The sequence below is a fragment of the Panthera tigris genome (assembly GCF_018350195.1).
Source record: "Panthera tigris isolate Pti1 chromosome F3 unlocalized genomic scaffold, P.tigris_Pti1_mat1.1 chrF3_random_Un_scaffold_81, whole genome shotgun sequence".
NCBI lineage: Eukaryota > Metazoa > Chordata > Mammalia > Carnivora > Felidae > Panthera > Panthera tigris.
This window is the reverse complement of record NW_024962188.1, coordinates 61,684-80,403: the sequence shown is the minus strand read 5'-3', so window position 1 is coordinate 80,403 and position 18,720 is coordinate 61,684. Positions and strand designations below refer to the sequence as shown.

The following is an 18,720-nucleotide window of genomic DNA, read 5'->3' as shown; positions in this document are numbered from 1 at the left end:
CCCATATCTGCTCCTACATCTCTTCAACCAAGTGATCATTTAAGAAACGTTTTGGATGCCCTGTGGGTCTGCAGCCTCAGTGGGGCTGAGACCAGGCAACTATGCAGCTGTAAGTGAGGGGTTTCTGGGGCGGGGCAGCCTGCTCACATACTAAGATCTGCACTGTAGCCTCTGGCTCCTGCTGTCCTCTTCTAGAAGAAAGGGATTGTGGCAGCACGGAGCCAAAATAAGAGGCTCACATGCTTAGAACCAGGTTTGTCCTTTGCCCCTCATCACTCCTCCACCTACAGCACCCCCTAATACACCCAGAACAGTCTTTGGGGAATTTACAGCACAGTCAGCATCAGCACCAGGACCTGGACTCCTTGTCCTCAGTGCAGTCAGTGAAGGGGCCAAAGGAAATCTCAGGAAATAGGATTTGGAGATGGGGTATGTGACAGCTCTCGAACTGTCCACCAGCATGGAGACTCCATTCTCAGGATGAAAGATATTTGGCTATGACCAGGGCTCCAGGGAACCCATGGCTTCCTCAGGGCTCTAACAGTTCTGAGATTTCAGAATCGTAATCCCACCACAGCCAAGCACACATGAGGAAAAGGTTCATGGAGGAGCATCATGAATTTAGGACCTTAGCTTTAAGCCTTGTCTCTTCCTCACACTCAACCGTGCACTGCTGGCACAAGGCACAAGGTGTCCTTGGACTGAGGTCCCCAGAATTAGCTGCTAAATGAAAACCCAGTCCCTTTCTCCTGACACCTTGAAGAGCAAACACGTCACCTGGGGTTATGGTGCAGGCACAGTGGGCAGAAGGAGCAGGTGGCTTGTTGCTGAGTCAGAATTAGCTTGATTTTTTGTTCCTGCTTTCCTTCCCCACTGTTGTCTCTGCAAATTACTGATTTTGTGCCTGTGGCTTCCATTGAGTTTTCCAGAAAAAAGGAGTTATTAATGTAAACAATCTTGGCCACAGCAACAAAATGTCCTGACGTGTTGAATTGTCATTTTATCACCAGAGCCAAACCTTTGCTTTCAGTAAAAGAAAAGAAGATGCACTTTTTCTTGAGGAAACAAAGAAGTAATTGTATCCTAAAGTAATGTTGATTATTTAGTGAGAGAAAACTTAGGGTTGCCTGGGGCGCTCAGTCCATTGGGCATTCGACTTCACCTCAGATCATGATCTCGTGGTTTATAGGTTTGAGCCTCGCATTGGGCTCTCTGCTGTCAGCACAGAGCCCACGTAGGGTCCTCTATCTTCCTCTCTCTCTGCCCCACCCCCACTGGTTCTCTCTCTCTCTCTTCATAATAAATAAAGAAAGTAAAAAAAGAAAGAAAGAAAAATGAGGAGGGAAATTTTAGGACAAGAGAGAACTCCAGACTCAAAGTCTGTGACAGATCGTGACCCTGACATGACTAGAAGTCAACGTGATTAGAAGTGAACATGGCCAGAAGCTGACACAACTCAAGGACAGCAGAACTCTGCAGAATGACAAAAGATCTCTACAAAAAATGCATCAGACCTCAATCTTTCCCTGACGAGGTCAGAGAACAGTGAAACTATATAAGGATTTGCTGCCATGGGACTTTTGAGAGAATTTTTATGGGAGACTTCCTATCCCCAGAGCAGAAATACTAACATTCATATTTTACAATCTTTGGGATAGGTTCACCAATGTACTCAATCAGAAAGCACTCCTTAAGTTATAAATTATTAACAAGCAACAATGCACTTGGTTCCCCAAACAAAGAACTTATGATCTGGATATCTGGGAATGAGTACAGAAAACATTAAAAGCTCAACATTCTGAGGAGGCTAATGCCCCCAACCCCGAGGTAATCCTCACTCAGTCCCTTGTCCATTCTTCCCTTCTCCCCTTGAGTTCAGACGATGTATATGAAGATGTAGAATTACCCAAAAGAGAGGGGAAATAAACTTTTATAGTCAGCCTGTGCCTTTGGTGCCTTTACAGCCAAAAGATACTCCTCCCCCCACTCAAAAGGGTTAGAAGATATTGAGCGTCCAGAAACCTCACTGACTAGCTCTGATAAAGTCCTCACCCCAATGCAAAAGTACATTAAGGATGCCCATAAGACCGGTGACTTCCAGCCATTTCACACTGTCAGGCAAAATGGGCAATATGTCCATGAAGTCCTGCTCTGCCAAATAGTAAAAGAATTGCAGAAATCAGTTCAGTTGAATGGTCTCCACAGCCCTTTTAAAATCATCAGTTTAGAACCTATTTGTGGCACTTATTCCATGTCTGCCTGTGATGGGGGCTCTCTTATGAAAATCATTTTGAGCCCAGCCGTCCATGCTGTGTATGCCCAAGTGTTTTATATGCTTGTGTGACTAATGTCATGCTTAACTTTGATGCTGCTATCCTGGTGTCTTTTGAACAATTTTCTGGCCCAGGACACTATTCCCAACTAAGGCAGCTAGCCCAGCTTCGAATAATTGTCAAACAACAATGCACTAAAATAGTGTGTCATATTCTACACAGGCCATCCCTATTGAAGGGGACTCTAACTGTCTCTCCCCGTTTCTCCCAATATCTAACTTTATGTGGGAGCTTCTCTCTCATTCATTTCCTGGGCCAATGACTATAATGAATAGAGCCAATTGTCTCTGATTAGTGTACCTCGGGATGGAGACTTTAAGGAATATTCCCTAGCAGCTGCTGAAGCTCCTTTTGCTTTGGGGAATGTCCCTGTCTTCTCTGGCCTGACGTGGACTGCCTAATGCACTAGTGGAAAACCAAATAAAACAAAACAAAAATCTGTACCTGCTCATATATCTGAGCTGACAGGCTTTGGGACCATGAGAACTCTTCCTCTACCTTCTGTGCCTTTGTCTGCCTCCAGGCTACTTGGTGGCACCTCACTTTTTCTGCCTTCCCTTCCCCCTCTAACAATTTCTGCACCACCTGGGGTGAGGTCTGCATATCTGGCTCTTCAGTGTCTCAAGCAACGTTACCTACTACCTACACATTGTCAAAGAGCAAAAAATTTCCCCCTTAGACTTTCACCACCCACTTCAGATTTCCTCACTGGTTCCACAGGAAAAAAAATGACAATGGTAAACTTTTAAGAAGACACAAATGAAATAAAATTAGGATAGACATGCATTTTATTTATTTTAATATAATTGATTGACAAACTGATTTGCAGACAACACCCAGGGCTCATTTCTTTTAAATGATCAGAATTGAATAATAAATATTCATTCATTCTACTAAGGTTTACTGAAGGTCAAATTAGCTCATGTTATCTGTGTTCCAATTTGTTAGCAAAAGGATAACTTAAAGCAATCTTTAACTTTGTCTATCTCTACTTTTCATGGGTAATTGTTTAAATGCCCTTCAGGGACTTTGGTATCCTTCCACTTTAGTTTTTATTTAAATGATAAATTAAGTTAAATCCATTGGACATTGAGGTCTCTTCCACAACAAATAGAATGCTGAAGCATTGCTTAGTAAATATAGATTTGTGCTATGGGTTTCTATGGCAAAAAAAACCCCTAAGGTTACTAAAATCCATTAAAAATATAACTTGTGCTTCATAAGTCTGCCACCTACAAAATTTCTGATATAGCAGAGTTCACAAATGTTACTACTAAGTTTTCACTAGAGACTTAGGTCTCTAAGCTTTAAAATTCTGCTAAATGTAATTAGGCTAATGTAAATAAAGAAAGTCATTCTGTGTATAAAAGAGTAAGAGATATGTAAAAGAAGATACGAAAATAAAAACATATTTTTGTTAAAGATATAAATAAATAAATAAAAACACAATCTTAACAAATAGGGTTTAAAAAAACAGAATAGCATGCCCTTTTGAGTTTCTTACTTAAGGCTTGGTCAGAATTATGCATTCCTTTTAATCTATAAGGCAAAGCAATTGTAAAATGAGCACATAATAAGCTCAAATATATATCAGAAAAGGGGGGGATACCTTGGCTGTCTGCATAACAACCTCAGCTCCTTTTTGTGCTGTGATTATTCTTAACTTCTAAAATCTTAATCTTCAAGGACTAACCACAGCTATGCCACATCCTTCAAAATCAGAGAAACCTTCTCATCCTATGGTGCTATACAAAACCCCTGGAGGGGGGCCCACACAGACTTGGCCCACTAAACTTCCACATGGGTTGAGGATATTCCTGTGTTCTTTTAGGACTGTATTCTTTCTTGGACTTCTGTGGGTTCCCTCTCAGTTGGTAAAGCTGTACCATGGCATGGTGGAGACCACCATGATATCTTCCAAATGACCAAGACTTCCAGGGAATGAGTCTCGGAAGAATGGGAAACCACGCCCCCCTTTTTGGAAGAACCCTCTTCATTGACTCTTCACCCTGAAGCCACTTCGCAAATGCAAGTCTTTGTCCCTGATATAACATTGGGAAGCCTCAAATGTCTGTCTAACCAGGCAAGCATCCTCTTACAACACAATGGTATTGCATATACTTCTGAAATGCATCTGATAGCCATGATATCAATCACTGACAGGAATTCGATACAGGTAACCCTGATTCTTCTTCTTGCCTTCATTTGTCCAGGCCAAGCTCAATATTTAGATTATGCTCATCTACATAACACACCTATATGTGACAAGCTTAACACTCCTAGATGGGGATATACCTATTAGCAATAATGACATGGAGATCATGGGAGGAGCCAATCTTAACCCACCCTTCCAAGCTGAACAAGAGCACTGGCTTTATATGACTAGACCACAATGGTGGCTTACTTCAGAACCTCCTTAGGTGTGTTACTAAACTTAGTAGCTTATGTGCTTGTCTCAAATGAAGAATCAACTGGCATTTACATGTACAGCCCAAAACCTCTACAAGGCCAGACAATTTAAAATTTTTCTCAGCCACAAATTTTGATATACCTCAAAAACAAACTTATCTCATACTCCTAATCTTCTAGCTTGCTCTAATCTCAAGTATTCATACCACCGCTCGAATAATATTCTTTGGACAACCTGGTATGGAGAGACTGAGCATAATATTCGCTAGGTCACTTGGACCTTAATTGACTGGGTCCCAGAGGCCACCTTGAAACAAAATATTTGAATAAGACCATATCCTTCGACCAATCTAGTAAGAATAATATATTTTTTTGGAAGGACAGAGGTTGGTCTGGCCCTATATTTCTACTCATAAAGGAAAATGTAAAATGGTTGTTAATCTTTGCGACCTAGGCCTTCCCTTCTTGACTCATAGTGTTAGCCATGATGGAATTTATATAAATAAACATATTAACAAAACATGGGACTCCCTGACCAATTTGCATGGCCTACTATTTTCATTCCTTCTCCTTACATTCTCTTTATTACCTCCACTTTACAAACCCAACCAATAGAAAATAAGTATAACATTTCTACCACCATGGGTGGGTTTATGTCCCGAGTAAATAAATATAACATCTACCAATTAAATTTCCCCTCTTTATTAGTTCTTAGTGTGTCTCAGCCTGGGTTCCTATTAATAGCTCTGAGCCCTATATGCATCCATCAGGATGAGGCTCACTTTCCAAGCTTGTTAAACACTGGTATTCAGCTTTAAGGCAAAAATGATTTGTTGGCCATTTAATTATGGGCACCTTAGCAGCAGTAAGCATTATCCCCTCTGTCACTGTCACTGGAATTGGCCTGCATCAAACTGCCCATGTCCTCATTAAATTTGTGGTCAATACTACCAAAAAATTAATAAACCAAATTTCTATTGATAGACAAGCTTTGGCCTGCCTTGAAGCTTTTGAAGCTGCAGTGGAATTTATTGGAAAAAGGCCTTGTTCCTCCACTCTAAACTGCCCCGTGACCTTAACGACCAGCATATTTGCATAACTGCCATTCATTATGGTCACTCCCAAGCCTGGGATGCTTTCCAGACACACCTTTACAGTGTTTTTTTTTTTTTTTCCTTTCTATGCCTCTAACATTATAGGAAATTTGGTTGTGACATTGAGCCAACAGCTACAATATACAGACGACCAAATTAGAAATGAATGGCCTGATTCCTGGGCAATGTGGCATGACTTAAATCTTTTCTCACTTACAGCCAGCACACATGTCAAATTCTGGATAACTCTGGGAAGCAGAATACTTATACCGTGTCTCTTTTTATATCTTTGCAGAGTCACCCGCCAAGCCACCCAAAAACAAAACAAGGACCAGGAACTTGTCATGATGGTCTGTGAACAAAAAACTAGAGAAAACCAAGAAAAAAAAAAAGGTGGGACTGTAGGAATTGAGTATAGGAATCCCAGAGCTTGTACCAATGGGTTAACAAGGCTAAGGATGAAAGCATCCAAGTTTAGGTAAGCAGGGAAAAAGCGTCCTGAGCATGGAAAAAGACAGAGGAAAGGAAGTCGCAGGATGAAAGCATCCAGAAGAGGTAAGCAGGGGGAAAGCACCCCCAACATAGAACAAAGACACAGGAATAGGAAGACACAGAGTGAAAGCATCCAAGATTACGTAAACAGGGCGAAAGCACCCCCAGCATAGTACAAAAGCAGAAAGCTGCTTTCAGAAGATGGAAGCTCCAGAATAGGTATACAGGTAAAGAGGGATAAAGACAGCCTCAACAGGGTGAAATCACCTGGAGCAGAGCTAACCAGCAACAGAAACCTGCCTTCTTAACTCTGAGGTAGCATTCTCTGTCTAACCCGTAGGCAAATTAAGATAAACAGACAATGTGTCTCATGCCTGTCATGAAGAGCCATCTGCTGGATGCCAGGATTTGTTTTTTATATTGACCCAAACCCTAACACCACATAACATAAAAAGCTCCTTTCTCTCACACACATAGGTTAATAATCAACCTTTTATTCTTTCTATACATCCATCATGTTGGTAAGCCTTCTGATGCTAAAAATACAGAGCAAAGACCCTTACTCAGGGCTCTTTTCTCCTTCCTGACAGTAGCCACTCTTTTATTCAGTTCTGCATCCACTCTATTTCTAGATAAGAGAAACATTGAGAATCCAAGTCTACACAAAGGCAGGATCCTCCATGTTCCTTGTTTATAATCTTATCACACAGAAGAAGGACCCCACCTCCCCAAGTCTGGACAGAACATGATCAAATGCAAAGAGAGCAGGCTGCAAGCAGGGACACAGGATGGGGACTGTCACTTTGACAGCACAAGGGTGTATGGCAGGTGCTGTTAGGGTATTGGTCCTGGATTTGGGAAACTGAAGCTGGCAATGCACTAGGACAGCACTGCAGTCCTGCTGATGACACCTCATGCCCCCAGAGTCCACCTGCCCCTGCAGAAGAGTCGCATCTGTGACCCTGAACTCTGCCAGAGGATTCGGTCCTTCACCACAGTCACAGGCACATCCTCTCCTGGCAGCCTGGGAGCACAGATATTCTGAGGACCTCAAGCCCTGGGGACAGAGCTGGTCAGGGGGACACGGTCACACAGCAGACTTGAGCCTCGTCGAAGGAGGCAGAGCGCAGGAAGGCACAGACTCTGCAAAGGAAGATGCCTCATGTGGTGACCCCTTGGGGTCATGCTCATGGATGGAGTCAGTGTGCTGGGCACATGGCAGGGACCAGAGATCACCTGCTAAATGAAGAAGAAGTGAGTGAATGAGGGAGTTAATGAGAGAAGGAGTGAAGAAGTGAATGATGGAGGTCAAGTCCACACAGCAGGGGAATTTATTTGGGCTGAGGTCAGAGGGTGTAACAGCCTGGGTCCTAGAAGGTGGCACAGGGTGTGTCCTGCTCTCCTCCCATGGCTGGCCTTCCTTCGTGTAGCACCTGCTGATATCTGGGATCATCTCCATCTCCTCAGACAATGCTGAATGTTCCCAGGAGGTGGGAACCAGGCAGAGACCTGAGCAGGGTCTTCCAGGAGTGCCCTGCCCTAGAGGATCATGTGGCAACCTGCCAGGTGGCTCTTTATGTCTTGTAGGCACCAGGCAATGATTCACCTCATCTCTCAGAGAATCCAACAGACAACCCATCAAGAAGGCCAAGTTATCTCCTCCAGTCACAGATGTGGAAACTAAAGCTAACATCACAGCCTGGGTTCACTAGTAAAACAAGCTAGGTGAGCATCCCAGTACCCTTGACTTTCGATTGTCATAACATCAGGCCTGTATCTCAGCATTCTGGAACTCAGATCCTACCTCCTGGAGCACCCCACTCTCCTGCCATGAGGCCCCTCTGAACTCAGGGGAGCAGAGCTGAGCCATCAGCCTGGGACCAGACATGGTGGCTGGGAAAGGGAGGACCCTGGGCTCTGTAGGCTCTCCCAGTATGGGACCACCAGGGCTCTGTGGTTTCTCTTGATACCAGATGAGTTGGGCTCCATGAACTCTCCTGGTACTGGACAGCTGCTCCCCTTCAGGTCAGGACTTCTCACTGTGAATCTCCTGGGGCTTGGTTTCCTTATGTTGTCAACGGACCTGCTGCTCCCCAGATCATAAACCACCATCTGAGGGCGATCAGCACTGCCCCATAGGGTTTAATTTGCCTGAATTCCTTCCAGGAATGCCCCACATCTCTGACAACTGCTCCCCATGGAGGTCACCTCCCCTTGGACCTGCATGTGTCTGCTCTTCATCCTAGGAACACATGGACTTTGTAGTATTTTAGGAACAGAGGCTTGGGAAACGTTTCTCTGGAGTTGGGTTGTGAGTAACACTTTTCCCCTATGTGGTGCCACTGTCCAGCTTTCTGCATTTCCTTCTTTATGTTTTCACCAAAGGGGCAACAACCATGTCTTCCCTGGCATCAGGCTATGGTGTCACAGAAGAAACAGGAGCCTCTACCCTAAGGTTATGACCAATTTTACCAAAGGGGTCTAATTTTTTCACATCCAACTTTTAATCCTTTGGGGATTTCAATATCATATGAGAAAAATCCTGTTTCAAATAAACACAAAATACAAATATTAATCTGTCCCATCTTAGAATGTGTGGGCAGACACAAAGGCATCTATTGTGAGGTTCCAGTTATAGGAAAAGACACAAAGATAGCTGAGAACTTCCCTCATCTGGGGAAGGAAACAGGCATTCAAGTCCTGGCAGCACAGAGAATTCCCTTCCAAATCAACAAAACCAGGTCAACACCACGGCATGTCAAAGCGAAACTGGAAAAATACAAAGATAAAGAGAGAATTCTGAAAGCAGCTAGGGACAAAGAGGTCTTAATCGACAAGGGAAGACACAGAAGGGTAGCAGCAGACCTATCCAATGAAATTTGGCAGGGCAGAAGGGAAGGGTAGTAAACAGTCAATGTGATAAATGGGAACATATGGAGTGAAGAATCCTTTCCCCAGCAAGGCTGTCATTTAGAATAGAAAATGACAGAAAGGCTTTCCAAGACAAACAAAACCTAATGGAGTTCATGAACACTAAACCAGCCCTGCAGGAGACCCTAAGGGGAGATTCTGTGAGTGGAAAGCAGCAGAGACTACAAAGGACCAGAGGCCTCACCAAAAGCATGAAACCTTCAGATAATACAATGACACTAAATCCATATCTTTAACTAATCACTCTGAGTGTGAATAGATTCAATGCCCCAATCAAAAGACACAGGGAATCAGAATGGGTAAAACACAAAACAAAACCAAACAACAAGATCCATCTATATGCTGTCAACAAGACACTGATTTTAGACCCCAGGACACCTCCAGATTCAAAGTGAAGGTATGGGGAACCACCTATCATGCTACTAGAAGTCAAAAGAAAGCTGACCTCGCCATACTTCCATCAGACAGACTAGATTTTAAACCAAAGACTGTAGTAACAGATTCAGAAGGGCATTATATCATAATTTAGGGGTCTATCCATCAAGAGGAGCTAACAATTGCAAATGTTTATGTCCCCAAAGTGAAAGGCCCACATATATGAATCGATTAATCACAAACATGAATAAATGTATACATACAAATACCATGATTGTAGATGACTTTAAGATGCCACTCATGGCAATAGGCGCATCATCAAGGCAGAAAATCGGTAAGGAAACACAGATCCAATGTGTCATTGGACCAGACGTATTCAGATACACATAGATATATATTGGCCTTAATATATACCTTTATATACATGGATATCAACACCGATATATTGAGATCTTTTCATCCAACAGCATTAGAATGCACATTCTTCTTAAGTACACATAGAACATTCTCCAATATAGATCACATCCTGGGTCACAAAACAGCCCTCCACAAATATAAAAGGACTGAGATCATACCATGCATATTTTCAGATCACAACACTCAGACACTTGGAATCAACCACAAGAACAAAAATTGGAAAGCCTCCAAATGCATGGAGGTTACAGAACTTCCTACTCAAGAAAGAATGGGTCCACCAGGCGATTAAAGAAGAAATTAAAAACCATATGGAAGCAAATGAAAATGAAAACACGCAAACCAAACCCTTTGGGATGCAGCAACGGCAGTCCTTAGAGGAAAATACATTGTAATCCAGGTCCATCTACAGAAGTAAGGATGGTCCCAAATACAGAAACTAACTTCACTCCTAAACAAACTAGAAACACAGCAGCAAAGAAAGCCCAACGTCAGCAGAAGAAGGGAAACAAAAAAGAGTAGAGCAGAAATAAATCTTATAGAATCCAAAAACAAGGTTTCACACATCAATGAATCTAAGAGATGTTTTTTTTTTTTAAATAAGCAAAATTGATAACACCCTAGCCACACTTCTCAAAGAGAAGAAAGACAGGCCCAAACAGATAAAATCACAAATGAAAGACGAGAGATCACAACCAACCCCACAGAAATACAACAAGAATCCGAGGATACTATGAAAAAGTATATGCCAACAACCTGGACAACCTGGAAAACATGGACAAATTCCTAGACACGCACACACTACCAAAAGCCAAACGGGAAGAAATAGAAAACATGAAGAGACCCATAACCCGTGAAGACATTCAATCAGTTATTAAAAATCTCCCAACAAATAAGAGTCCTGGGCAGGATGGCTTCCCAAGGGAATCCTACCAGACATTTAAAGCAGAGTTAATCCTTCTTCTTCTTCTCAACAAGATACTAGCAAACGTAATGCAACGGTATATTAAGAGAATGATTCACCAGGATCAAGTGCGATTCATTCCTGGGCGGCAGGGCTGGTTCAATATTCACAAATCAATCAACATGACACATCCCATCAAGAGAAGAAAAGATAAGAACCATATGATCCTGTCAATAGATGCAGAAAAAGCATTTGACAAAATACAGCACCCTTTCTTAATACAACCCTCAAGAAAGTCAGATAGAAGGAATAGACCTTCAATCCCTAAAAGCCACATATGAATGGCCCACAGCTAATAGCCTCCTCCGTGGAGAAACACTGAGAACTTTTCCCCTGAGATCAGGAACACGAAGGGATTTCTACTCTCACCACTGTTGTTTAATATGGTGTTGGAAATCCTAGCATTAGACATCACACAACAAAATGAAATAAAAGGCATCCAAGTTGGCAAAGAGGTCAAACTTTCACAGTTTGCAGATGACACGATACTCTATGTGGACATCCTGAAAGCCTCCACCAAAAAAAACCTGCTAGAATGGATACATGTATTCAGCAAAGCTGCAGGATAAAAAAATCAATGCACCCAAATCGGTTGCATGTTTATACACCAATCATGAAGCATTAGAAAGAGATATCAAGGAATCGATCCCATTTATCACTGCACCAAACCATAAAATACATAGCATTAAACCTAACCAAAGAGGTAAAAGATCTGTATGCTGAAAACTATAGACAACTTATGAAAGAAACTGAAGAACACACAAAGAACCTGGAAAGTATTCCATGCTCATGGGTTGCAAGAACAATCATTGTTAAAATGTCAATACTACCCAAAGCAATCTGTACATTCAATGCAATCCCAAACAAAATAACAGCAACATTCTTCACAGAACTAGAACAAACAATCCTAAACTTTGGAGAGAACCACAAAAGACCGAGAACAACCAAAATAAGGTTGAAAAAGAAAACCAGAGTGGGGGAGGCATCACAATCCCGCACTTTAGCCTGAACTACAAAGCTGGACTCCTCAAACGCACGGTATTAGCTCCAAACAGGCACAGAGGCCAATGGAATAGAATAGAGAACCCAGAAATGGGCCCACAGATGTGTGGTGAACTAAGCTCCAACAAAGCAGGAAAGAGTAGCCAATGCAAAAAAGACAGTCTCTTTAGCTAATGGTGCTGGGAGAACTGGACAGCAACATGCACAAGAGTGAACCTGGACCACTTTCTTACACCTTACACAAACATAAACTCCAATGCATGAAAAAGCTAACCGGGAGACAGGAAACCATCAAAATCCTAGAGGAGAAAACAGGCAACAACCTCTCTGACCTCTGCTGCAGCAATTACTTACTTGAGCCAAAGGCTCAAATTACTTACTTACTTTCAGAGGCAAGGGAAATAAAAGCAAAAGTGAACTTTTGGGACCTCATCAAGATACTAAGCTGCCACACAGCAAAGGCAACAATCAACAAACATTAAAGGCAACCGACGGAATGGGAGAAGATATGTATTTGCAAATGGCATATCACATACAGGGTTAGGATAAAAAAGTCTATAAAGAACTTGCCAAACTCAACACCTGAAAACCAAGTAAGTGAAGAAAGGGGCAGAGGACGTGAATAGACACTTTTCAAAGGAGGCATCCAGATGACCAACGGACACATGCAAAGATGCTCAACATCACGCATCATCCAGGAAATACAAATCAAACCCCACTGGGATACCACCTCAGTGGGTCAGAGTGTGGTGGTGACATTCACAACTCTGGAAATAACAGATGTTGGCGAGGATGTGGTGAAACGGGGACCCTCTTGCACTGTTGGTGGCAATGCAAACTGGTGCAGCCGCTCTGGAAAACAGTGTGGAGGTTCCTCAAAAAAATTAAAAATACAATTACCCTACAACCCAGCAACAGCACTATTAGGAATTTTCCAAAGGATACAGGAGTGCTGATTTGTAAGGGCACATGTACCCCAGAGTTGATAGCAGTTCTATCAACAATTGCCACATTATGGAAAGAGCCTAAATGTCCATCAACTCATGAATGGCTAAAGAAGAGGTGGTGGTCTATATACAATGGAATAATACGACTCGGCCATGAAAAAGAATGGAATCTTGCCATTTGCAACACTGTGGAAGCAACTGGAAGGTATGATGCTAAGTGAAATAAGTCAGTCAAGAGAAAGATATCATATGTTTTCACTCATATGTGGAATTTGAAAACTTCACACAAGACCATAGGGGAAGGGAAAGAAAAAATAGTTACAAATACCTAGAGGGAGGCAAACCATATGACGCTCTTAAAAGACAGAACAAGCTGAGGGTTGATGGGGATGGGGAGTTAAAGGGGTGGAAAAAAGGGATGGTGGGCATTGAGGAGGGCACATGCTGGAATGAGCCCTGGGATTATCCGGAAGTGATGAATCACGGGAATCTACTCCCGAAGCCAAAACTACACTGTACACACTATATATTCCCTAACTGGACACTAAATTGTCAAATAATAAAAATAAAGAATAAATAAAGAATAATAATGAAATCAGGGGAGGGGCACCTGGGTGGCTCAGTCAGTTGAGTCTCTGAATTTGGCTCACGTCATGAGCTCTTGGTTCATGAGTTCGAGCCCCGCATCAGGCTCTCTGCTGTCAGCACAGAGCCTGCTTTGGATCCTCTGTCCCCCTCTCCCTACCCTTCCCTTTCTCCCTCACTTTCTCTCTCTCAAAAATAAACAAACACTAAAAATATTCTTAAGGAGTAAAAATAATACAATAACAAAAGCAGGGTGGAAAAACATGAGATTCAAGATTTCAACTCTATATTTCAACAGTAGTTTTAAGGATGTAAAATATGCTTTTACTAATATAGACAAATAGTCATTTCTGTAATGAATGGCATTAAGAGTAATAAAATATTTTAACTGTGAAACACTAATTCAGGATTTTATATGAATACTGCTTTTAACAATTAATCTTGGGACCCCTTGGTGTCTCAGTCAGTTGGGCATCCAACTCTTAGTTTCAGCTCGAGTCATGATCCCAAGGCCGTGGGATCAACCCCTGCGTCAGGTCCACACGAAGCATGGAGTCGGCTTGCGATTCATATGCTCCCTCACTCTCTCTCAAGAATCAACATTAAAAAAATAGTAAAACAAATGAAAAAGTTAATCTTAAGGCACAAGATTTAAAGTATAGAAGAGAAATACAGGATTACAGAATTTTGAGCCATTTTCCAGAACTACCATGAAGTCTAATAAAAATATAAAAACCGATTTAAAATTTCATATAGTTTTATTATTCCACTGGGAACAGCATATGAAGAGCTCTAATTTCCTATCTACACCATATTGGAAGGTAGTTAAGGACCCGAGAAGGAATCTAGCATTAAGCAACTAATATGTTTATGATCAACCAATTTGAAGATTTTAAAGTCTTCAAATACATGTGTGATTATCAACCAGGACTGAACATTCCCAGGAGGAAATAAGAAAGGGACTAAAAAAAATCAACTCAGCAGTCTTTCTCAGTTTTACACATGAAAGAATTTACATGCTAAATTGAAAAACTATGAATACTAAAGTTTCCCCTGAATAATATAAAATATATCTTGGGGTGCCACGGGGACTCAGTCGGCTAAGCATCCGACTTCGGCTCAGGTCACGATCTCATGGTTCCTGAGCTCGATCCCCGCATGTCAGGCTCTGTGCTGACAGCTCAGAGCCTGAAGCCTGCGTCAGATTCTGTGTCTCCCTCTCTCTCTGCCCTTCCCCCGCTCATGCTCTATCTCTCTCAAAAATAAATAAATATTGTTTTAAAAATGTATCTATTGTCGGAAATATTCAAAAAAGTAAAAATCATCTCCTACAAAGAATATTGCATACACTCTTGGAAACATTTCCTGCCTTATGATTCTGTCATGACAAAGAGTTCATATTAGACAAAAATTTATACATGTTGAGTTCATTCATTTGGTATGTGTGCATGTGTCTATTCTATGCAGATACTATTAAAACAAGAGTGGCACCTGGGTGGCTCAGCTGGTTAAGCGTCCAACTTGATTTTGGCTCAGGTTATTCAAGCTCTGTTTCAGGTTTGACACTAGCAGCACAGAGCCTGCTTAGGATTCTCTCTCTCTCTCTCTCTCTCTCTGCCTCTGTCTCAATCTCTGTCTCTCTCTCTCTCTCAAAATATATAAACAGTTGAAAACTTAAAATTAAAAGAAGATAATTCAGAATGCAGAAATACTATTTTATATATATTTTTTTCTTTCAGAGTGTGGCAGCTTAAGTGGCACCTGGGTGTCTCAGGCAGTTAAGCATCTTGATTTGGGCTCAGGTCATCATCTCACAAACCGGTTTGTGAGTCTGAGCTATGGGTCCAGCTCTGTGCTGACAATGAAGAGCCTGTTTGGGATTATCTTTGTCTCTCCCCTCTCTCCCTGTCCCTACCCTGCTTGCTCTCTCTCTCAAAATAAATAAATAAGCTAAAAAACAAAAAAAAAACAAATTCAGTGTTGCAGCTTCAAATTTAGTTTTTCATTTCACGGATAAAGAACCTTATTTACATCACCAGAAATTTTATTTAATGAAAAGAATAAATGTTTATTTCCTCTCTTTCTACTCAAAAAGACCTAAAATATACCAAGATTATACCACACAGTAAGTTACCTTAGAAACCCCAAAAAGACAATAGCCAAAAAGTGAAAATTCGCAATCAACCTGGTATGGCCTAAAACAGATTTCACTTTGCATTCCTTAGAAACACAGGTTTTGCTAAACTAAATCTAGGATATCACCTTTATTAAACTGAAATGTAAGGGCAAAAATTTCTTCCAGTTCTTAACAGAAATCAGCTGTAAGTCATTCAGAAGAGTCTAAGCATATTTTTTTGTTACCTGGCTTTTTTTTTTCTTAATTTGCACTTAAAATATTCCCTCCCACATTTTATAATTTAAAGAGCATCTGCTCTGCCTTAATCCCACTATTGCTGCTGTGATTTTATGATACTTTCTCTCAACTCTTCATACTTTAAGTTCAACTCGCCCTTCTAAAATGAATTCTTCCCCTTCACCCCCCTCCTCATCTTCATATGCATCGAGCTATTCTTTCCAGCTGCCTTCTCCTTCTTTGCTTCCATAAAGGCATATCCGAGAATTGTCTACTCCCACCCAACTTTATAAATTTCAATCCTGTACCTTCCTCTCTGTTGTCATTACACTGATTTCTATTATGATCTTGAGGACTTCCGTTTCTTCCTAAGATCCTTCTCATCATTATAAAGAGCAAGAGGATGGTATGGGGTGGGGACAGTATAAAACAAAACAACTTACCTTTGCAAGACCAAGGACAGCTAACGTCTTGAGAGAAGGTTTCAGAAGAGATTTAGATGATGGTAAAACAGGAAGATGATCACCATAAACTCGGGCTGGTGTTTTGGAAAGAGTTTCAGCCACATCTTAATTTTGAGAATCAGGATTGTTGTCCTCAGATAAGGTTCCACCTTCTGGTTTCACAGTGCCACGTTTTGGTTTCACTTAGTAGAAAACAAAGTAAAGAGGACATGAAAATATCTGTAACTTCAAATGAGTGAATAACACAAGAATGGACAAGAATTAGTGAATAATACAAGTCTTCCAATAGCTTACCGTTTTTCATGAATTGCCAAGAAGAATGCAGGAGTTTTGCTATGCATGGTTTCGGGACATTCTAGAATAGAATTAATAGCTTTAAGGATTATAAGAATCCAATTCAATAAAATAATTGTAATATTCACCATTACCAAATGAGCACCATTACACAAGGAACACAGGCTTTGGAATCATTCAAATGTAGATTCATATCTCAGTTATGCCATTTACTATTTATTACCAGTCTCCATTTTTTCATGTGGTGAGAATTACAAGAGATCTCATAGGTAGTCTCAAAATGTTACTCGCCATACCTGTAACTGATTAATATCAGGTAAATGCTTTACCAAAGTAATCTCAGATAAACATTGAACCCTAGGTAATTGAAAGCATGTTGAAAAAACTAACACTAAGAAATTTAAATATGTTATCTTGTGAGGTGTTTGCATGATTTAGACTGGCATGAAGTATCTCTTGTAAGAGTAAATATACAAACTTACTCTTCAGTGGTATCTTATGTCGGTAAGTTGGAATTGCAAACAGTTTAAGTTGCTTCTGTTTCTCAAAACACTAAAAAAATATGACTGTTCAAATGTAGCTCCTTCTGGGATGCCTGGGTGGCTCAGTCAGTTAGGTGATCCACTTTTGATTTCAGCTGAGGTCATGAACTCACTGTTAGTGGGGTTCAAGCCACACAGCAGACTCTGTGCTGACAGTGCAGTACCTGCTTGAGATTCCCTCCTTCCCTCTCTGTCTGCCCCTCCCTACTAGCACTTGCTCATTCTCTCTCTCTCTCCCTCCCTTTCCAGGAGAAATACAAACATTACAAAAACATTTAGCTCAGCTCCTTCCAAGAAAGAGGAAAAAAGAATAATAAACCTTGTGGGGAATAAGTCATGGATGAAACCACACACAGACAGTAGAATTCCATAACCAATATGTTGACAACAGAGTTGACAGAAAGTGATGTACTAAAAGGACACTAAAGAAATGTTTTTTGCAAGGAAACATTATTGTAGGAGTAAACCATGAAAAAAAAAGCATGGTGGGGGGAACACATAGGTGGCTCAGTCAGTTCAGTGTCCAACTTCAGCTCATGAGTCATGACCTCATGGTTTGTGGGTTTGAGACCCATATTGAGCTCTGTGTTGACAGCTGGGAGCCTGGAGCCTGCTTTGGATTCTGTGTCTCCCTCTGTCTCTGCCCCTAACCTGCTTGCACTCTGTCTCTCTCTCTCTCCCTCCAAAATAAATAAACTTTAAAAACATCAAAAATACCTTAAAAAGCATGGGGGAAGAAGAGGAAAAAGGAAAAAAAAAACAGAACATGAGCAATCAATCAAGCATGAGCTTAAGACAAGGAAGAAAAGGAGAAATGTGAGCAAAATAAGGTAAGTGGAAACAACATACACTTTTTAACGGGTACATAAGTAGGATTGGGAATATACTATGAGCAATAGTCTTTTTTAAACCTTTTAAAGGTTATATATATATATATATATATATATATATATATATATAAACACTATACGTAAAACAGAGGCTTCGATTCACAGTATGTCTCTAATAATACTGACTTTTATCACTCTAGAGTTATCTGCTTACAAATACTGTAATAAAGAATTTAAGTTTTTTCACTATAAAAAATGTTTAATTACTGGCATCTATCCCTTCCGAAAAGCTATAAATTATTACTAGACTAACAAAAGAACAGAAAAAGAGAGGTTCTTAACACATCAACTTTCACTATGGAAAAAGAATTGGGAATGAGAATTCTAGGAAGAAATGTGAACCTTCAAAGGATGTATGTAATGGGACACAGTTGGGGTTACACAAACAAAGGCTGAGGACTTTTTCTCTGCAATTCGAAGCTCACAATGGGAGGATACTAAAAATAAACTGTAACCTTCTTTCATATGTAACTCTTGATTTCCTCAATAGAATTCACTTGCGTTTATACGTATTAAACACTAAAACGGAATATAAACTGAAGCCTGACTTTTTAAATTCACATATTTAACTGTGATATATCATGCGTATTTCATTGCTTTTCAAACTCCATTCTACGGAATTCCATTTCCC

At 40.9% G+C, this 18,720-nt stretch overlaps 1 protein-coding gene across 2 annotated transcripts in view; it reads right to left on the bottom strand.

Moving 5' to 3' along the window:
- LOC122236316 (myb-related transcription factor, partner of profilin-like) overlaps positions 1 to 18,720 on the bottom strand; it is a 43,191-nt gene that overhangs the window by 3,198 nt on the left and 21,273 nt on the right. For both annotated transcript variants that reach the window (XM_042977181.1, XM_042977180.1), the window contains 2 exons: positions 16,658 to 16,718; positions 16,343 to 16,545 (listed from right to left, as the gene is read on the bottom strand). The gene's annotated coding sequence lies outside the window, so the exon portion shown is untranslated. The remainder of the gene's footprint in view (positions 1 to 16,342; positions 16,546 to 16,657; positions 16,719 to 18,720) is intronic.